Source organism: Rhinoderma darwinii, chromosome 4, assembly GCF_050947455.1.
Source record: "Rhinoderma darwinii isolate aRhiDar2 chromosome 4, aRhiDar2.hap1, whole genome shotgun sequence".
Lineage (NCBI taxonomy): Eukaryota > Metazoa > Chordata > Amphibia > Anura > Rhinodermatidae > Rhinoderma > Rhinoderma darwinii.
The window spans coordinates 129,635,244-129,658,722 of record NC_134690.1 but is presented as its reverse complement, the minus strand read 5'-3'; positions in this window follow the sequence as shown (position 1 = coordinate 129,658,722).

Here is a 23,479-nt window from a genome sequence, read left to right as displayed (position 1 = left end):
CTACAAAATGTTTTACCACTGGCAGGTCAATACGTTTTTTACATATGGTACTTTTGTGTTTGTTTATGCGATCTCTCACCTCATTGGTCGTCTCCCCCACATGGACAAGTCTGCATGGACATGTGATCATATATACCACAAAGCTAGTAGAACAGGTAAACCTTAAGTGTATGCTGAATTTTCTGCCTGTATAAGGATGGGAAAAATTGGAGCCCTTAAATAGATTCCTAGAACAAGAGCAATGCAAGTAAGGAAAATTGCCCTTCTTGGGGGTACTGAGATATGTCTGTACAGGTCCCTTGGATTCCCCTATGTCTGATCTTACCAGGGAATCACACAGATTTTTACTTTGTTGATAGGAGATTATTGGCGGCTGAGTAAAAGAAGTATATTGGGACAACCTCTCTTAACCAGTGACCAATATTTCCTAAGGGCTTGTGCAAAATCTTCACTCATAGGACCATAAGTGGACACAAATGGTATCCTTTCCAAGTCCACCTTTTTGTCTCTTTTAGTCAAAAGCATGTCACGATCCATATTTCTGTGTGTGTGTCTATGTTTAGAAACTAGCCTAGTGGGATATCCCCTCTCTAGAAATTTCCTGCACATCATCTCAAGTCTTGTGTCTAATATTTCCTCACTGTCCATTATCCGCCTTACTCTGAGAATCCACCATTTTTTTCGGATGATTACTTTTTTCAGTATAAAAACATACTGTTCCTGTCTGTTGCCTTCTCATAGAGATCTGATCTCAACCTATCCCTTCCTTGTAAATTGTTGTATCCAGAAACTGTATATTATCATTAGACCAACATAATGTGAATTGCAGTTGAGCATATCTGATATTCAATTCTTCAGTAAACAAGTTTAACTCGTCTAATGTACCCTGCCACACTAAGAACACATCATCAATGTATCTAAGCCAAAGACAGCAGTGAGGGGTCCGGCACACGATAAAATGAAAAATTGCAAGGCTGTTTATTGGTATCACATAGTGGTAAAACAAGTGTTTAAAAATCCCGTGCAGAGAACGCTTAGCATTCTCTGCCCGGATTTTAAACTGTTGTCTTACCACTATGTGATACCAATAAACAGCCTTGCAATTTAAAATTTTATCATGGGCCGGACCCCTCGCTGCTTACCTTGGATCATTGCCTACCTCCGAAATAGATTTCCTGCCCGAGCACCGACCGAAGATGGAACATGGCGTCTTTACTTTGCATGAGTGGTGAGCGGACCAGTTTCTTTACTATCTAAGCCCGCATCGGACATGTTCCCAGTATTTGGAGGCGTACACAAACCTGTCCTCAAAGGCAGCCATATAGATGTTAGCATACGTGGGGGTTACATTCAACCCCATGTCTGTATCACGGCACTGTAAATAGAGGTCATCCCCAAAAGCAAAGTAATTTCTCTTGAGGACAAACTCCAGCAACAACAGGATCAGGTGTGTACTCCCCGGGGACATGTCCGAGCTGGCCAGTGCATTGGTGACCGCTGATAATCCTACACCATGTTCTATAGATGTGTAAAGAGAGACTACATCAAAAGATGCCAAAATAATCTGTCCACAGATTTCTTTAGTCATAAGCCTATTTAGAAAGTCTGTCGTGTCCTGCAAAAATGACCTAGTGTTGGTGGCGAACGTTCTCAATACCCTATCCAAAAAGATTGCTGCATGATTGAAGAGGGATCCCCGGCCCGATACAATCGGACGGCCTGGCAGATCAATTAAGTTTTTATGAATCTTTGGTAAGATATACAAAATTGGTGGATTGGGAATGGTATAACCAGATAATCGGCCAGTGCCTCATCCACAATACCATCCAGTCTAGCCTCTTCTATCAACAACTTAAGTTCATTGTTCAATCTTAAAGTAGGATCTACAACCAATTTTATATAAACATTAGTATCTGTTAGCTGTCGGTGTACCTCTCTAACATATTTGTCAGTGTCCATCACCACAATGGCTCCACCCTTATCTGCCCTTTTAATGAGGATGGACCTATTGGAAAATAACTCTGAGAGCACACGTCGATCCTCTCCAGTCACATTGGGTCTCACTACATATGTCATTTCTAGATCCCTCCATTTTTTAAACTCCTGTTGACTGAACTTAATGTATGTTTCAATACAGTGGTTATCTTGTGTCGGTTGAAACTTGCTTTTAACATAAAGGCCAGACTCTCTTAATGTAAAGGCGGGACAATCAGTGCTAACAATAGATGTATCCACATGTTGTACATTACGACCCTGCTGTCTAGTGTCTCCCTGTGTCGCATCAGGAGAGCCAATGTCACTGGAAAAGAACGACTTCAGTCTCAACCTGCGAAAATAAAACATATCGGTCTAATTCCATTTGGAACCAATCTATGTATGAAATTGGACAGAATGATAACCCTTTAGACAAAAGATTCAAATGTACTGAAGATAGAGAAACCGTAGATAAATTAACCACAAGATCTAGTTCGTGGGCCTCTTGCCCATATATCTGGTCTGACTAATGTCGCTTTTCTTGTGCAGACCTCCGATGTTCTGACCGCCCCTTCTGGTCTTATTAGTGTTTCCACAGGGCAGACCTCCCCTTTGTCCAGAGAAGGTTGTCTAGTGATGTTAATACTTGAATCGTCCGTGGATTCAGATTCTGCCTTTGTAAATCCAAAGTTACCTCGGGGTTTACGTCTGGGTCGTCCTCTGGGCTGCGCCCTTCTTCCACTCCATACTGGAAAATGAGTAGACATCTGTTTGGAAACGTTATGTCCTTGCCAATTGAAGACTCTCCCATTACTGTAGTCTTCTGTGTCTCTAAACCACTTGATCCTTTTTGTATGCTCATTATCTTTGCGGAACTTATTAAGGTGCTGATCTGCTTTCTCCTTGTACACATTCCATTCTTGGTTAGTAAGGACACTGGTTAATAGTTGTTCCAATTCCTTGACTACCTGATCACAATTCCTCTTGTCTTCACCAAGGAATTATATGTTCAACAACATAATCTCAAAAGAATACTTATTGCAAATACTCTCCAATCTGCTGCAGAATTGTGTGTTATTGGGGAGCAGATTTGGTCTCAAGTGTAGTTGTAGCACTCTGGGAAGCCTTCTCACTTTATAATACTCACTAAGAGTGGAGATATGCAGATCTACAGAGGTGAAGTGGTTCCTCTCCCCTTCCCATTTTCTTTTTTAACATCTCCAGAGAAGGGATCTTCAGGAAAGTGCAATCACTGCCTGTGTGTGCCAAAATCCTTGCTGCATCCTCCTCAGTATACAAAAATATATTGGGATTGTCCAGGAGTGCCAATCCTGCTTCTTGAGTAGTCATGGCTTTTTCTAAGGTGCGCGTAGGTTGGGATTCATATTCATGTTGTAAAAAAAGATATCACAGCACTCACTACATCAGGAACTTCCTTATCCATAAATCCAGTCTGGATATTCTTTAAATAGTGAAGAAACTTGAGGACAACATCCGTGTGGAAAATAGTACTGGTGTTTATTAACACAACCCAGATATACAAAGACGAAAGCTACGTTTCGACCCCGCTGGAGTCTTTTTCAAGCATAAAAAACAAGTCTTTGTATATCTGGGATGTGTTAATAAACACCACTACTATTTTGCCACACGGATGCTGTCCTCAAGTTTCTTCACTTGTCATAGTGACATGTCAGAAGTTTTCATCAGTGGGGGTCTGAGCACTGAGACCCCCACCGATTGCTAAAATGAAGCAGCAGAAGCGCTTCAATAGAAAGTCTATGACCCCATACATCAACTGCTCGGCTTTCCAAGAAAAGTCGATCAGAAATTAAGCGGCTCAGCGTTCACCGAGCACTTCTGTCACTTCGTTTTAGTGAGCAGTGGGGGTCTCAGTCCTTGGACCCCCACCGATCAAAACTTCTGACATGTCACTATGACATGTCAGAAGTTTTTTCAAAGTTTAGTTACCCTTTAAGGGTTTATTTTATGTTTTTGCACAATTATATTAAAATGCTAAGGTAAACATACACTGATCAGCTATAACACTAAAACCACCTGCCTAATATTCTTAAAGTTACCCTCGTGCTGCTAAACCAGCTTTGACTTGTTGAGGTATGCACTCCACAAAACCTCTGAAGCTGCCCTGTGGTATCTGGCACTAGGAAGTTAGCAGCAGATCCTTTAAGTCTTGCAAGTTGCGGGCTGTGGCCTCCATGGATCAAACTTGTTATTCCAGGACATTTTACAGATGCTCGATCAGATTCATATCTGAGAAATTTGGAGGCCAAATCAACACCTTGAGCTCTTTGTCATGTTCCTCACGCCATTCCTGAATATGTTTTGCAGTGTGGCAGGACACATTATCCTTCTGAAAAAGGCTACTGCCATTAAGGAATACTGTTACCATGAAGGAGTGAACTAGGTCTGCAACAATGTTTAGTGAGGCAGTACATGCCAAAGTAACATCCACATGAATGCCAGGACCCGTTTCCCAGCAGAACATTGCCTAGAGCATCACACTGCATCTGCCGGCTTGCATTTCATCCCATAGTGAATCCTGGTGCAATCTCTTAAGCCAAGAAAGCGATGCACTCGCATCCGGCCATCCTCATGACGTAAAATCAAACATGATTTATCAGACCAGGCACCTTCTTTGATTGTTTCACAGTCCAATTTTGATGCTAATGTGCCCATTGTAGGCACATTCAACATTGGTCAGGGGTCAGCAATGGGCAAAACGACTGGTCTGTGAAGACGCAGCCCTAAATGCAGCAAGCTCAGAAGCACTGTATGTTCTGACACCTCTCTATTATAGACAGCATTAACTTTTTTTGCAATTTGTGCTAAAGTAGCTCTTTTGTTGGATTAGACCAGACAGGCTAGCCTACGCACCCCATGTGCATCAATCAGCCTTTGGGGATCTTGAACCTGTCGCCAGTTCACTTCATTGGACCACTTTTGAACACCCCACAAGACCTGCAGTTTCGAAGATGCTATGACCCAGTCATTTAGCCATCACAATTTGGCGCCTGTTCAGTGGCGTAGCTATAGGGGTCGCAGCGGTCGCAGTTGCGACCGGGCCCCTAAGCCTGGGGGGCCCACGGGCCCCCGTTGCCATACAGCATGTTTCCTAACAATCTTCTGTGCCGTGAAGCCGGCACTTCCTGGCTACGGTCACATGGTGTACCATGTGTACCATGTGACCGTGTTGTCACGTGACACGGCTTCCAGACGGAGCATAAGAGTCGGTGCGGAGGACTCCAGGTAAGCTGCAGTGTTGTGATGCCTTGTAATGTATTGTGTTGTTTGCGGTGGAGAGGGGGGGGGCGTTAAATCACAGTCCCCCCCCTCCTCCACCGCAAACTGCACAATACAGTATAGTACACATGACTATGAGAGCGGGGCTGCGGCTGCGTAATACAGTCACTGCCCCGCTCCTGAGTCCTGACATGTGCGCGCCGTCAGGATGATTCGATGCGGCCGGCGCTGCACTAATGATCTGCGGCACTGAAGACAGAACATGGCGGGCGCGCTACAAAACACCCCCATGTTCTGTCTTCAGTGCCTGCACCGCCGCTCATTAGTGCAGCGCCGGCCGCATCACCTCATGCTGACCGCGCGTGCACTTGTTGTCAGGAGCGGGGCAATGACTGTATCACACAGCCGCAGCCCCGCTCTATAACGGCGGAGATCAGAGAAACCGCTCATCTCTGCCGCTATTCTCCTGGATGCTGCGATCAAAGCTGACTGCAGCATTCAGGGGAAAATGAGAAGGGGGATGCCCCTGGAACGCGTCACGGGGAATTCCTGTGACGCGATTGAGGGACATACCATATATGGGCAGACAGCCCAGGGTCTATTGACGGACCCCAGGGCTGTCTTACCATATTTCCTGTTGTTAGGGCATACTGAGGTATGTCCTAACAACTGCCTGTGTACTATCTGTCCACAGGCTAATGTACTGGCATATAGCTATAGGCCAGTACATTGAAGTTTAAAAATAAAGTAAAAACAAAGTAATGTTAAATAAAAAAATTACACATTCACCTTTTTTACAATAAACATTAAAATAAGTCTCAATACATAAGGCTATGTTCACACGGAGTATTTTGGGGGAGGAATATCTGCCTCAAAATTCCGTTTGGAACTTTGAGGCAGATATTCCTCTTCCTGCACGCCTATTTTCGCGGCAATTATCGCGCCATTTTTCGCCCGCGGCCATTGAGTGCCGCGGGCATAAAACAGCGAGATATACGCTTTCTCCTGCCTCCCATTGAAGTCAATGGGAGGTCGGAGGCGGAAGCGCCCGAAGATAGGGCATGTCGCTTCTTTTTCCCGCGAGGCAGTTTTACTACTCGCGGGAAAAAGACGCCGACGACTCCCATTGAAATCAATGGGAGGCGTTCTCGGGCCGTTTCTGCCGAGTTTTGCGACTCGGCAAAATACCCCGTGTGAACATAGCCATAATCATACACATAATCGGTATTGGCGCGGCCGTAATAACCTGCACAACTATTTTTTTGCATCATTTATGTGTACTCTGTAAAAAAATAAAATAAAAATTGCTTTCTATCACTTAGGCCCCATTCACACGACCGTGCCCGCAATCACGGCCTGCGATTGCGGGCACGGCCTGCCGCCGACTGCCACCCGCATTTTCGGGCCATGCTCCCATACAAAGTATGGGAGCACGGCCCGCAAAATGCAAATGGACGGACATGTTCCATAATTTTCGGAACATTTCTACGGCACGGTCACCCATCCGTAGCGCTACGGAAATGTGTCCGCGCTCAATGAAAGTGAATCGGTCCATTTTTGCAGACCGCAATTGCGGTCCGCAAAAACGGAGGTTATCTACGGTCGTGTGCATGGGGCCTAATTGTGAGCCGCGAGGTGCGATGATGAATTTAACCTCCATGTGCCTCACATTAATAGTAATTAACCCCATCATGTACCTTACACATGAACCCATTATGACTGAGAAACATGATGGGGTTAATTACTATTAATGTGAGACATTCAAAATTCATCATCGCACCTCGTGCCTAACATTAGAAAACGAAAGAACTTTTTTTTTTTTTATTACTGTTGGCAAAGTAAACGAAGTATCGGTATCGAAGTCCAAATTTTGGTATCGGGACATCCCTACACTGTGGGTCGCGTCCCCCTGGGGGTTCGTGAGTCACTCACCGAGGTCCCGGTTCCAATCAATGCTGGAGCAAGGAGCTGACATCTCCATGATCTAGCATTCCCTGTGCCCTGAGCGGCTCGACGCAGGCAGGCGGGATGTAGCGACATCATCGCGCCTGCCTGCGCTGAGTCACTCATACCACACACCGGAGGAGGCGAAGGATCCTCCACTCGACGTGGGAACGGGGATAGGTAAGTAATTATGCACATATGGGGGCATTATACTGTATGGTGGGGCTGATATTGTGGGGGGGCATTATACTGTATGGGGGGCTGATATGGGGAGCATTATACGGTATGGGGCTGTTATGGGGGGCATTATACTCTGTGGGGGCAGCTATGGGAGCATTAACTGTGTGGGGGCATTATACTATGGGGGCTGTTGGGCAAGGCGTCTGGGCATAGGAGCGCGCAGGGGTCTGATGATGATGGTGGTGCTGGGGAGGGGTAGGGGGGCCCAAGCTGAATTCTTGCACCCGGGCCCATGAGCCTTTAGCTACGCCCCTGCGCCTGTTAAAGTCGCTCAGATCCTTATGCTCACCCATTTTTCCTGCTTCTAACAGATTAACTTTAAGAACTGACTGTTCACTTGCTACCTAATGTATTCCACCCCTTGTCAGACGCCATTGTAATGAGATAATCAATGTTATTCAATTCACTTGTCAGTGGTTTTAATATTTTGGCTGACAGGTGTATTTTTTGTCTAAATAAGTAAGGAAGATTTAATGAGAATGCTAAAGAATGATTGTTAATGGTTTTTTTTTATATTATTGTCAAGCACTAAACCAAATAGAGGTGCCATAGCACAACCTAAAAAGTGTAGTTCATGCATGTAAATTTACTGTATATCTATAGAGAGCAATTTTGCAGATACTGCCCTTAACCACTGTGTTGAGAGGTTTCTTGCTTTAGCAGTGTATTAGTTCAATCCACAGTTGACTGCACTAATATGCCATGGAGACCTTTTTTTGTACATCTTCCTACCACATTTTTGCAATGTTTCCTAACTTTGATATCACACATGCTGGTAACAGGTCAAATCATGAAGATCTGTATAATTAATACATAGTGTTATTTCACTATGACAAAACCGCATATCTTCAATATATTCACAGTACAAATTAAAGTCTAGTCATAATGCTGTATAAGGAAAATGTACTCAAGTTTAAAAATAAATATGAAGTTTTAAATTAAATCAGTTGCTTTGCTATTTTACCTTCACTAAGGCTAGTTTTACACTTAATTTGGAGTCAACGCTTGTGAAATTCTCCAAATGAATGTGTCTAAAGTGCCCATAGGTAGTCGTTAGAAAGGCATATGTCATAATGTCCTTTTGCCAAATGTTTGGCAGGTATACCATGGGGTACATTTGTCTCCACTGTAGTTAAGAAATTATGTTGACTACGTTTTAAATACGATACGAAAAGGGCAGACATATGTAACTGCATAAACATTTGTTTGCATACTTTCGGAGGGACATTTTATATGCTCAAAACAGGGTTAAAACATGATGGGAACCTGGTTTTATTCACCAGTTTACAAAACTAATTATAAAATCTTTAAAGGCTATGTAAACCTTTGAATGGCTTTTTTTTAAAAAAATAAAAAGGTCAGTCAGTGTGATTGGTGCAACTTTATAAATAGCTTTTACTAAAAATAATTTTTACTTTTTGAGATACAGTTGCTCTGTGTTCTCAGAGTAGCTGTATCTTGCGCTGTGACCTGAATCCGTGAGTATTGCGGACCTGATGTGTCCAGTGTTAGCGGGTCCTGCATATATGAATATAAGTTATGAACTTAGATGTGATAGATAAGAGGTGGATCCTGCGTGTCAGAGACATGCAGTGTAATGGCAGGAAGGAGGTGAAGGGAACAAGTGAGCCCTAATCTACCCACCGCCCTGTCCCTGCCTACTTGCAACGACCCGCCCTAGGCGACGGGGTACAACTTGGCGGCAGTCCCTACACTGTCTAAGTGCAAGGGAGTACAAACAGGGAACACGCAAGGGAAGGGGCAGTGGCCCACGGAACGCCACGAGGAAATGGAGCGGTGAGTGAGCCAGTCAGGAAGTAGTGGAGTATACAAACGGGAGCACGGAGCAGAAGCAAGCCAGGGGCAGAGCAATGCAGGATAAATGGAACTGAAGCAAGGCAGAAGCACGGCAGAAGCAGGCTGGAGCAAGGCAGCAGTGGGGCCAGGAATCCAAGAAGAATAACAAGCAAGGAGGAAGAGAAAACGGCAGGTATAAATGGACAGGGGGCGGAGCTAACTCTGACTGACCAGGCCGCGATAGGCTCTCCCACTCCTGAGCCTGCCACCCTGATTGGTGGGAGCAGGTGTCAGTCTCAGAGGTCTGGCCTCAGGTGTCGACTGATTAATCCTGGGAGTATACCCAGACGTAGTGCCTGGCAGATCCTTTACAGTACTCCCCCTTTTATGAGGGGCCACCGGACCCTTACTAAGAGGACCCGGTTTAGTGGGGAAGAGAAGGTGGAACCTCCTGATCAATACCCCAGCGTGAACATCTCGAGCAGGTACCCAAGTCCTCTCCTCCGGCCCGTATCCTTTCCAATGGACCAGGTACTGGAGGGAGCCCTGGATCATCCTACTGTCCACAATCTTGGCCACCTCGAATTCCACCCCCTCAGGGGTGAGAACGGGAACAGGAGGTTTCCTCGAGGGGGACCAGGACGGGGAGCAGCGTTTCAGGAGGGAGGCATGGAAGACGTCGTGTATGCCAAAGGATGGGGGCAGCTTCAGACGGAAGGATACAGGGTTGAGGACTTCAATGACCTTATAAGGTCCAATAAATCGGGGAGCAAACTTCCTGGACGGGACCTTAAGGCGCAAGTTCCTCGACGACAACCACACCAGATCCCCGACGACAAACCGGGGGTTAGCAGAACGTCTACAATCAGCCTGAATCTTTTGTACGCTCTGGGACGCCTCTAGGTTCTTCTGAACCTGGGCCCAGACTGTGCACAGTTCCCGATGAACGTCCTCTACCTCGGGATTATTGGAACAACCAGGGGAAACGGAGGAGAACCTAGGATTAAACCCGAAATTACAGAAAAACGGGGAGACCCCTGACGAGTTACTGACCCGGTTATTCAGGGAAAATTCGGCGAGGGGAAGGAATGAGACCCAATCAAATTGACAGTCAGAAATGAAACACCTTAAATATTGTTCCAGGGATTGGTTAGTCCTTTCCGTTTGGCCATTAGTTTCAGGATTGAAGGCGGAGGAGAAGGACAGATCAATCTCCAACTTTTTACAAAAAGCTCTCCAAAATAAGGAAACAAATTGTACCCCTCTGTCCGAAACAATATTGACTGGGGCCCCATGGAGACGCAGGATGTGTTTAACAAATAAAGAAGCTAACGTCTTGGCGTTAGGTAGTTTCTTAAGGGGCACAAAGTGGCACATCTTGCTGAAGCGGTCTACTACCACCCACACCACCGACTTGCCCTGAGATGGAGGCAAATCGGTGATAAAATCCATGGAGATATGGGTCCAAGGTCTCTGGGGAATGGGCAAGGAACGTAGTAAGCCCGCAGGTCGGGACCTAGGGGTCTTGGACCTAGCACAAACCTCACAAGCGGCGACGTAAGCCCTAACGTCTATAGGCAACCCAGGCCACCAATAGTTTCTGGTAATGAGGTGTTTGGTACCCAAGATGCCAGGATGACCAGATAGTGCGGAGTCATGGTTTTCCCTGAGTACCCTTAGCCGGTATTGCAGGGGGACAAACAGTTTGTCCCCATGGAGGTTCCCGGGAGCTGAACCTTGATCAGCCGCGATGTCGGAAGCTAAATCAGAATCAGTGGCAGAAACGATTATACCAGGGGGTAAAATACAAGCAGGATCCTTCTCGGAAGGAGGATTAGCCATGAAACTACGTGACAGTGCATCAGCCTTAATATTTTTGGACCCAGCCCTATAGGTAACCAAGAAATTAAATCTGGTAAAGAATAGTGCCCAACGAGCTTGTCTAGGATTAAGCTCCGGGCAGATTCTAGGAAAAACAGATTCTTGTGGTCAGTAAGGACCGTTACCTGGTGTCTGGCCCCCTCCAGGAAGTGACGCCACTCTTCAAAAGCCCATTAAATGGCTAAAAGTTTGCGGTTGCCAATATCATAGTTACTCTCCGTGGGCGAAAAATTCCTAGAGAAGTAAGCACAGGGGCGGAGATGGGTGAGGGAGCTGGTACCCTGGGACAAGACGGCCCCCACTCCCACCTCGGATGCGTCAACCTCCACAATAAATGGCTCCATTTGGTTGGGCTGAACCAGCACGGGGGCCGAGATAAAGCACTTCTTGAGGGTCTCAAAAGCCTGGACGGCCTCAGGGGGTCAATGGAGGACATCTGCACCCTTGCGAGTAAGGTCCGTAAGAGGCTTAGCGACGACCGAGAAGTTGGCAATAAATCTCCTGTAATAGTTAGCGAACCCCAAAAAACACTGTAGCGCCTTCAGGGAGGCAGGTTGGACCCATTCCGCCACAGCCTGAACCTTGGCGGGGACCATGCGGAATTCATGAGGAGTGAGGATTTGACCTAAAAATGGTATCTCCTGTACCCCAAACACACATTTTTCGGTCTTCGCAAACAGATTATTTTCCCGGAGGACCTGGAGGACCTTCCTGACATGCTCCACGTGGGAGGACCAGTCCTTGGAAAACACCAGTATGTCATCAAGGTACACTACAAGAAAATTACCCAGGTAATCTCTCAGGATTTCATTAATAAAATTCTGGAAGACGGCAGGGGTATTACACAACCCAAAGGGCATGACCAGGTATTCGAAATGACCTTCGGGTGTGTTGAACACAGTTTTCCACTCATCCCCCTCTTTGATGCGGATAAGGTTATATGCCCCCCGTAGATCGAACTTAGAAAACCATTGGGCCCCGTGAACCTGATTAAAAAGACCCGGAATCAAAGGAAGGGGATACTGGTTCCTTACGGTGACCTTATTCAGGTTCCGATAATCAATGCACGGCCTAAGACCACCATCCTTCTTCCCCACGAAGAAGAAGCCAGCACCTATAGGAGAAGTCGAGGGGCGAATGAAACCCTTGGCCAGGCATTCTTGGATATACTCCCTCATAGCTTCACGTTCAGGACATGAAAGATTAAATATTCTACCCTTAGGAAGCTTGGCACCAGGCACCAAATCGATGGCGCAATCGTTATCTCTATGAGGGGGCAACACCTCGGAGGCCTCCTTAGAAAACACATCAGCGAAGTCCTGAACAAATTCAGGAAGCGTGTTTACCTCCTCCCAGGGAGAAATAGAGTTAACCGAAAGACATGACCTCAGGCATTCACTACCCCATTTGGTGAGATCCCCAGTATTCCAATCAAACGTGGGATTATGCAGCTGCAACCAGGGAAGACCTAATACCAGATCGGACGATAATCCCTGCATCACCAGTACAGAGCACTGCTCCAAATGCATGGAGCCAACAAGGAGTTCAAAAACAGGAGTATGCTGAGTAAAATAACCATTAGCAAGAGGAGTGGAGTCGATACCCACTACCGGGATAGGATAAGGCAAATCAATAAAAGGCATTTTTAGAGACATAGCAAATTCCACAGACATAATATTAGCAGATGAGCCAGAATCCACGAAGGCACTGCCCGTGGCAGACCGGCCAGCAAACGAGACCTGAAAGGGAAGCTAAATTTTATTGCGTTTCATATTAACGGGAAATACCTGTGCGCCCAAGTGACCTCCCCGATGATCACTTAGGCGCGGAAGTTTTCCGGCTGTTTATTCTTGCGCCTGGGACAGGTGTTCAGTAGATGCTTGTCGTCCCCACAATAGAAGCAGAGACCATTGTTCCTGTGAAACTCTCTACGTTGTCGAGGGGACATGGAGGCCCCGAGTTGCATAGGTACCTCCGAGTCCTCCATGGAAGAGCGAGGAGACGGGACCTCGGGGGGAATCGCAGGGAAGTCAGAGGGGAACACATTGAAACGTTCAAGCTGACGTTCCCTGAGACGTCGGTCAAGTCGTACTGCTAGGGCCATAACCTGGTCTAGGGAGTCAGAAGAGGGGTAGCTAACCAGCAGATCCTTCAGGGCGTCAGATAATCCTAACCTAAACTGGCACCTTAGGGCCGGGTCGTTCCACCGAGAAGCTACACACCACTTCCTAAAATCAGAACAGTATTCCTCAACAGGTCTCCTACCCTGACGTAAGGTCACCAGCTGACTCTCGGCTAAGGCAGTCCTGTCAGTCTCGTCGTAAATGAGTCCGAGGGCAGAGAAAAAATGATCAACGGAGGAAAGTTCAGGGGCGTCAGGAGCCAAGGAGAAGGCCCACTCTTGGGGCCCTTCCTGGAGTCGGGATATAACGATACCCACCCGCTGGTTCTCGGAACCTGAGGAGTGAGGTTTTAGGCGGAAATAAAGTCTGCAACTCTCCCGGAAGGAGAGAAAAGTCTTACGGTCCCCTGAGAACCGGTCAGGTAACTTGAGGTCGGGTTCTAGAGGTGAGGTGAGGGGTACTACTAAGGCAGCGTCACCCTGGTTGACCCTCTGAGCCAGGGCCTGGACCTGTAGGGAGAGGCCCTGCATCTGCTGGGTCAAGGTCTCAAGGGGGTCCATGATAGCGTCAGCGTAGGAGAAATGGTAGACTAGGTATGGGCTTGTTATTATGTCATGGCAGGAAGGAGGTGAAGGGAACAAGTGAGCCCTAATCTACCCACCGCCCTGTCCCTGCCTACTTGCAACGACCCGCCCTAGGTGACGGGGCACAACTTGGCGGCGGTCCCTACGCTGTCTAAGTGCAAGGGAGTACAAACAGGGAACACGCAAGGGAAGGGGCAGTAGCCCACGGAACACCGCGAGGAAACGGAGCGGTGAATGGGTAGTCAGGATCAGGATGAAGTGGAGTATACCAACGAGAGCACGGAGCAGGAAGCAAGCCAGGGGCAAAGCGAAGCAGGATAAGCGGAACTGAAGCAAGGCAGAAGCACGGCAGAAGCAGGCTGGAGCAAGGCAGCAGTCGGGCCAGGAATCCAAGAAGAATAACAAGCACTGAGGAAGAGAACACGGCAGGTATAAATGGACAGGGGGCGGAGCTAACTCCGACTGGCCAGGCCGCGATAGGCTCTCCCACTACTGAGCCTGCCGGTGTCAGTCTAAGAGGTCTGGCCTCAGGTGTCGACTGATTAATCCCGGGAGTATACACAGACGTAGTACCTGGCAGATCCTTTACATGCAGGACCCGCTTTCCCTGAACCCGTCAGTCCCATGGACCTATTGGGAGCAGGATTTAGCGAATGATACAGCTGCTCTGTATAGAGAATACAGATCAGCTGTATCTCAAAAAGTATATATTTTTTAAAATAAAAACTATTTATAAAGTTGCACCAATCACACTAACTGACTTTTTTTTTAAATTAAAAACAAACTTATCCTTTGTCTCTTGGTAAAAATTAACAAGCTTTGCACCAGTACACATGCTTCATGGCACCTACTTGACTGTTTATCTTATCTTTATACAGTGAAGGAAATAAGTATTTGATCCCTTGCTGATTTTGTAAGTTTGCCCACTGTCAAAGTCATGAACAGTCTAGAATTTTTAGGCTAGGTTAATTTTACCAGTGAGAGATAGATTATATTTTTAAAAAAAACGGAAAATCACATAGTCAAAATTATATATATTTATTTGCATTGTGCACAGAGAAATAAGTATTTGATCCCCTACCAACCATTAGGAGTTCAGCCTCCTCCAGACCAGTTACACGCTCCAAATCAACTTGGTGCCTGCATTAAAGACAGCTGTCTTAAATGGTCACCTGTATAAAAGACTCCTGTCCACAGACTCAATTAATCAGTCTGACTCTAACCTCTACAACATGGGCAAGACCAAAAAGCTTTCTAAGGATGTCAGGGACAAGGCTGGAATGGGCTACAAAACCATAAGTAAGACGCTGGGTGAGAAGGAGACAACTGTTGGTGCAATAGTAAGAAAATGGAAGACATACAAAATGACTGTTAATCGACATCGATCTGGGGCTCCATGCAAAATCTCACCTCGTGGGGTATCCTTGATCCTGAGGAAGGTGAGAGCTCAGCCGAAAACTACACAGGGGGAACTTGTTAATGATCTCAAGGCAGCTGGGACCACAGTCACCAAGAAAACCATTGGTAACACATTACGCTGTAATGGATTAAAATCCTGCAGTGCCCGCAAGGTCCCCCTGCTCAAGAAGGCACATGTACAGGCCCGTCTGAAGTTTGCAAATGAACATCTGGATGTTCCACTCGCCGTGTTTGGAGGAAGAGAAATGCTGCCTATGACCCAAAGAACACCGTCCCCACTGTCAAACATGGAGGTGGAAACATTATGTTTTGGGGGTTTTTCTCTGCTAAGGGCACATAACTACTTCACTGCATCAATGGGAGAATGGATGGAGCCATGTACCGTCAAATCCTGAGTGACAACCTCCTTCCCTCCACCAGGACATTAAAAATGGCTCGTGGCTGGGTCTTCCAGCACGACAATGACCCGAAACATACAGCCAAGGCAACAAAGGAGTGGCTTAAAAAGAAGCACATTAAGGTCATGGAGTGGCCTAGCCAGTCTCCAGACCTTAACCCCTTAAGGACGCAGCCTAGTTTTGGCCTTAAGGCTCAGAGCCCATTTTTCAAATCTGACATATTTCACTTTATGTGGTAATAACGTCGGAATGCTTAAACCTACCCAAGCGATTCTGAGATTGTTTTCTCGTGACACATTGGGCTTCATGTTCGTGGTAAAATTTGGTCGATATATTCAGTGTTTATTGGTGAAAAATTGCAAAATGTAGAGAAAATTTTGAAAAAATTGCATTTTTCAGAATTTAAATGCATCTGCTTGTAAAACAGACGGTTATACCACCCAAAATAGTTACTAGTTCACATTTCCCATATGTCTACTTTAGATTGGCATCGTTTTTTGAACATTTTTTTATTTTTCTTGGACGTTACAAGGCTTAGAACATAAACAGCAATTTCTCATATTTTTAAGAAAATTTCAAAAGCCTTTTTTTTAAGGTACCTCTTGAGTTCTGAAGTGGCTTTGTGGGGCCTATGTATTAGAAACCCTGATAAAACACCCCATTTTAAAAACTAGACCCCTCAAAGTATTCAAAACAGCAGTTAGAAAGTTTTTTAACCCTTCAGGCATTTCACAGGAATTAAAGCAAAGTGGAGGTGAAATTTGCAAATTTCATTTTTCTTGCTGAATTTCAATTTTATTCATTTTTTTTTCTGTAACACAGAAGGTTTTACCAGAGAAACACTACTAAATATGTATTGTCCAGATTCTGCAGTTTTTAGAAATGTCCCACATGTGGCCCTACTGCGCTCGTGGACTAAAACACAAGCCCTAGAAGCAAAGAAGCACCTAGTGGATTTTGAGTCCTCTTTTTTATTAGAATATATTTTAGGCAGCATGCCAGGTTTGAAGAGGTGTTGAGGTGTCAAAACAGTAGGAATCCCCCAATAGTGACCCCATTTTGGAAACTACACCCCTCAAGGAATTCATTAAGGGTTGTTGTTACCATTTTGACCGCACAGTTTTTTCACAGCACGTATTTGAATTGGGCTCTGAAATGAAAAAAATGTCATTTTTTCCAATAAAATGTCATTTGTGATCAAAATTTCTTATTTTCACAAGGAACAAAATACCCCATTTTGTTGCCCAATTTGTCCTTAGTGTGGCAATACCCCATTTGTGGTGATAAACTGCCGTTTGGGCCCATGGGAGGGCTCAGAAGGAAAGGAGCGCTATATGTTTGTTGGAGTCCAGATTTTGTTGGATTGGTTTTCGGGTGCCATGTCGCATTTGCAGAGCCTCAGAGGTATCAAAGCAATGGAAACCCACCAAAAGTGACCCCATTTTGGAAACTACACCCCTCAAGGAATTCATTTATGGTTGTTGTTAGCATTTTGACCACACAGTTTTTTCACAGCACCTATTTCAATTGGGCTGTGACATTAAAAAAATGACATTTTTTCCAATAAGATGTAATTTTTTACAAAAATTTCTTATTTTCACAGGGAACAAAATACTCAATTTTGTTGCCCAATTTCTCCTGAGTGCATCAATACCCCATTTGTGGCAATAAACTGCCGTTTGGGCCCATGGGAGGCCTCAGAAGGGAAGGAGCGCTGTGTGTTCTTTGGAGTACAGATTTTGTTGGATTGGTTTTCGGGTGCCATGTCGCATTTGCAGAGCCCCAGAGGTATCAAAGCAATGGAAACCCACCAGAAGTGACCCCATTTTGGAAACTACACCCCTCAAGGAATTCATTTATGGGTAATGTGACCATTTAGACTCCATAGTTTCTTCACAGAACTAATTTGAATTGGGCTGGGAATTAAAAAAATATATATTTTTTCCAATAATATGTCATTTTAGCTCAAAAATTCTTATTTTCACAAGAAATAAAATACTCCATTCTGTTGCCCAATTTGTCCTGAGTGCGGCAATACCCCATTTGTGGTGATAAACTGCCGTTTGGGCCCATGGGAGGGCTCAGAAGGAAAGGAGCGCTGTGTGTTCTTTGGAGTCCAGATTTTGCTGGATTGGTTTTCGGGTGCCATGTCGCATTTGCAGAGCCCCAGAGGTATCAAAGCAATAGAAACCAACCACAAATGACCCCATTTTGGAAACTACACCCCTCAAGGACTTCATTTATGGGTGTTGTGACCATTTTGACCCCATAGTTTTTTCACAGAACTTATTTGAATTGGGCTGGGAATGAAAACAAAATTATTTTTTTCAAATAATATGTAGTTTTGGCTGAAAATTTCTTATTTTCACAAGAAACAAAATACCCCATTCTGTTGCGCAATTTGTTCTGAGGGCCGCAATACCCCATTTGTTGTGATAAACTGCCATTTGGGCCCATGGGAGGGCTCAGAAGGAAAGGACCACCATTTGGCCTACTGGGGATTTTCTAGTGCGAAGTCATGTATGCAGAAGCCCCTGAGGTACCAGAACAGTTGAAACCCCCAAGAAGTGACCCCGTTTTAAAAACTACACCCTTAAGGCATTCATCTACATGTGTAGTGAGCATTTTGACCGGAGACCTACACCCCATAAACTGTAATGTGGGTTCTCCCGGGTATGGCAATACCCTACATGTGGCTCTTATCAGCTGCCTGGGCACACAGCAGGGCTCAGAGGGGAAAGACGAGGGGGGATAAGCTGTGCGGAGTGCATCAGGGTAAGTAAAATTGGGGTAAATTATAAACCAAGGGATGTATGATAAATTTTAAAACACTTTCATACAGAGCTCTGGTTATTCGGGACACGTGTCACATTGATATATTGTGTCCTCCCTTACCCCCTCTTATAGCAGACTTTGCACCTCTTTTGACTTTTTCCCTTCTTGCCAGTTTGGGGAACTTCTCCTGGAAAGTGTTGCCCTGGTACGATGCGTGTGGGCTCGCTTCCAGAAGTACTGGGTGCCCCCCCTTCTTGGTCCCTAAAGATTAGGTTCTTGATAATCACCTCTTGAAATTCCAGGAAAGTTCCCGTCTGGCCTGCACATCGACGTAGCATGTACGCATTGTACAATGCCATCTGTATGATGTGCCCGGCCAGCTTCTTATACCACACCGCATGGCGCTGTAGGGCTTCAGGGCTTGATCTTACAAGTCCATCCCTCCCATGTACCTATTGTAGTCCAGGATGCAGTCTGGTTTGGGGGTGGCCTTTCTTTCATATATCCTAAACCTGTAGGTATACCCTGATGCACTCTCACAGCTTATACATCTTCACGCCATACCTTGCCCTCTTACACGGCAGGTACTGGCGGAATTGAACCCTCCCTTTAAAATGTACCAGGGACTCATCAATAGAAATACACTTCTCAGGGGTGTATGCTGGGGAAAACCGGGCACTGGAACGGTCTAATAGGGGTCTCCGTTTATACAAACGGTCAAAACTGGGGTCATCTCGGGGTGGGCACGGCTCATTATCAGTATAATGTAAGAAGCGAAGTATTGCCTCATTTATTTATTTTTTTAGGTTCCAGTTCATTTCTGAAGTTGCTTTGAGGGGCCCATATATTAGAAACACCTATCAAACACCCCATTTTAGAAACTAGACCCCTCAAAGTATCCACAACAGCATTTAGAAAGTTTATGAACCCTTTAGGTGTTTCACGGGAATTTAGAGCAAAGTAGAGGTGAAATTTACATTTTTTTTTTTGTCAGAAAATCCTCTTTATACCATTTATTTTATAACACAAAAGGATTTATTAGAGAAACGCAACTTAATACGTATTGCCCAGATTCTGCAGTTTTGAGAAATATCCCACATGTGGCCCTAGTGTGGTAATGGACTGAAGCACCGGCCTCAGAAGCAAAGGAGCACTTAGTGGATTTTGAAGCATCTTTTTTATTAGGCACCATGTCCGGTTTGAAGAGGTCTTGTGGTGCCAAAACATTGGGAACCCCCCAAAAGTGACCCCAATTTGGAAACTAGACCCCTTGAGGAATCCATTGTAGTTTTCTTGGGGTGCATGCGGCTTTTTGATCAGTTTTTATTCTATTTTTAGGTGGCGTGGTGACTAAAAAACAGCAATTGTACGATTGTTTTTTTTTTCGTTTTTTTTTACAGCGTTCACCGTGCGCTATAAATGACACATTCACTTTATTCTGCGGGGCGATACGATTACGGCGATACCAGATGTTTATAGTTTTTTTTTATGTCTTATGGCGTTTGCACAATAAAATACGTTTTGAAAAAAATCATTCACTTTTTGTGTTACCTTATTCTAAGAGCCATAACGTTTTTATTTTTCAATCAATAAAGCCGTGCGAGGACTTATTTTTTGCGTAACGAACTGTAGTTTCGATCAGTACCATTTTTCGGTACATGCGACTTTTTGATCTCTTTTTATTCCATTTTTTGGGAGGTGAAGTGACCAAAGAATTGTGATTGTGGTTCGGTTTATTATTTATTTTTTTTACGGCGTTCACCGTGCGGGATAAATAATGAAATAATTTTGTAGTTCAGGCCGTTACGGACGCGGCGATACCAATTATGTATAGTTTATTTGTTTGTTTATATATTTTTATTAATAATAAAGGACTGATAAGGGAAAAAGGGGGATTTTTACTTTTAATACTTTTAAATCTTTTATTTTCTTATTTTTACACAACTTTTTTTAACTTTTTTTTTACTTTATTACTTTGTCCCACTAGGGGACATGAGGGCAGGAGGCCCTGATCGCTATTCTAATACACTGCACTACATGCGTAGTGCAGTGTATTAGAACTGTCAGCTACTCACTGACAGCAAGCATAGTGGGTCCTGACGTTGTCAGGACCCACTAGGCTTCCGTCTATGGCATCGCCGGACGCCATTGTTTGGTGTCCGGTTGCCATAGTCACCATCGCCGGCCGCTATCGCGTAGCAGGCCGGCGATGGCAGCTTAACCCCTAAAAAGCCGCGATCTCTATAGAACGCGGCTTTTAAGGGGTTAATCAGCGGGGACACAGCGATCGGTCCCCGCTGTAGGAGCTGTGACAGCTGCTGAACAAGACAGCAGCGTCACAGCTCCTGTATGTGTCGGGAGGACGGCCGAAACGGCCGTTACTCCCGAGACGTACTATTACGGCATGGAGCGCGAACGATACAGTTGCCATGACGTAATAGTACGTCAAGGAGCGGGAAGGGGTTAATCCAATCGAAAACGTATGGAGGGAGCTGAAGATCCGAGTTGCCAAGCGACAGCCTCGAAATCTTAATGATTTACAGATGATCTGCAAAGAGGAGTGGGCCAAAATTCCATCTAACATGTGTGCAAACCTCATCATCAACTACAAATAATGTCTGACTGCTGTGCTTGCCAACAAGGGTTTTGCCACCAAGTATTAAGTCTTGTTTGCCAAAGGGATCAAATACTTATTTCTCTGTTCACAATGCAAATAAATATATATAATTTTGACTATGTGATTTTCTGTTTTTTTTTTTTATATAATCTATCTCTCACTGGTAAAATTAACCTAGCCTAAAAATGCTAGACTGTTCATGTCTTTGACAGTGGGCAAACTTGCAAAATCAGCAAGGGATCAAATACTTATTCCTTCACTGTATATGTATATATATATATATGTGTGTGAAGACTAACTTCTCTTTCTCAAGTAAGAAGCAGAGGCCATTTCAGTCCTATTGAAACAACAGGGTCCAGCAGTACAATAATGTATTATGTTGTTTGCTCGATGTACTTTCGACACTGGTTACCGCCCTAGGCTTGGGATGTGACATCCAATTCCACTTGCAGTACAGAATGAATCACTACACTCCATTCTTCCAATCAGACGATCTGTCCGTGCAGAGATTCGCCTCCATGCACCTCTTGCTGTCATTCCCATTTGTTGTTGTTCTACCCACCTTCGGAACACGCAACGTTGAACAGTGCTGACATCTCGGCCTAGGCGTGTAGTGATCTACCAAAGTGATAAACCAAGGTCTTTCAGCTCAAGGATTCTGTCCCTCTCAGTTCACGACAATTGTCGATAACTGGCACGTCGATGAACAGGAAGCATCGCACAATCATCGTACACCACTTGATTCAATTTTTGAAGTTTCATGTGGCTAAAAAACTTTGCTTTCAATCTGGCCTTTATGCCCCTCCACATGCCACAAGATTGGAGGTAGGTGCTTGAAAATGTGATCATTTGCAGATCTTAGCATCACCTACTACTTCCTCGATTTGCATAACCTTATGTCTTGCCCTTAGAATTTCAATTTCAATGTTGAGGAGTGTACGTAGCAGGACTAGTAGTAGTTGTAGACCAGACAAACCAAGCACATAATTAGGGGTAGACTGTATCTACCGTTATAAGTAAAGATCCTTTTACACCAGCCAATTTTGGCCATAACAACGAGCGGTGATCAACGAGACAGCTCGTTCATCAGCGCTTGTTTACTCCTTTTCGAAAGAGCTACGATCTGAAATGTATGGAGATGAGTGATTGTTACTACAATCACTTGTCCCCATGCATTACCATTATGTCGGCAGCACATCTCCCTGTTTACACAGGGAGATGTGCTGCCCACAACGATTATATATTCTGCTGCATAAACGATACGATCAGCCGATGAATAAGCTTGCTCGTTCATGGGCTGATGATTGCCCTGTTTACAGAGTGATTGGGATTGAGCGTTAATATGAATGCTCGTTTGCCCGATCATTGACCTGTGTAATAGGGCTCTAAGTCTAGTAGTATATGGACATCTTGACAAATAATAGGTAAAAAAAAGTAGGAGAATAATGAAAACAGGACCTAATCTAGTGAAGAATAGATATATACATATGTTGGGTAGGGAAAGAAAAGAGATAGTAATGTGGAGGAAAATAAAGTTTAAACTTCCTTACCAGGCTTATAAAGGAAGGATTAGTGTATAAAATGTAACTTTAAATAGAACTCATATAAAATGGAATATCAATATAGTATTTTATATACTTTTGTATTATTAAATATACACATCAATAAGTATTCACAGTGATGAATACAGGGTTATAGTTCCTTAATTGCACAGCAGGGTAAGCTTGGATCATATGAAATTGCACAATGGCATACTAGTTGTCCCTTCAGCCTCAACCTAAGCCCTCACTGTTGACAACACTCCGGGCACTCGTTCTGAAAAGAACAACCCTGTTGTCTCTGGAACCTATCCCTAGTATTGAGATTGTTTCCCTAACGGAAGCTCCAGCTCCTATGCGTTTCGCCAGTTAAGTACTGGCTTGTCAGGGAGATGTTGAGCATAGCGGCGTAACTGATCTAATGCAGTGGCAGCGAGTGCTTCTAAACACTCTCCTTTTGTATGAAAGTTAGCTCCGCCTCTTCTGGGGGCTCGGTCGTCGGACATCCAATCAGACGCGAGAGCTGATACGTCATCAGACTCACATTGATATTGCGTCCTCGCTCCCTTCTCAGTGGGCTGGATTATCTGCAACCTTACAGGGATTTTTTCAGCCTTACCCCTATTGGCTATTTGCTTCCATATGTCATGGTGTGCATTAACATTGCTTATTGTCCTCATTCAGGCATATTAGAAGGTATCCATTATCTCAGCCATACACTACGATAGTATCTTATATGGCCAAGTGAATAAGACACTAGATTCATTAATCAATCATGTGTTCAAGGGATTACTGGCTTTCAGGAAAAATTATTTTCTTTAAAAGTAAAGTAAGTGGACAACTCCAGCCTACGTAGTGAATATAAAGATAGTAGGGTATGTATTATATTATAGGAGTATGCTGACACCATTAAACAATACCTATCCTTACA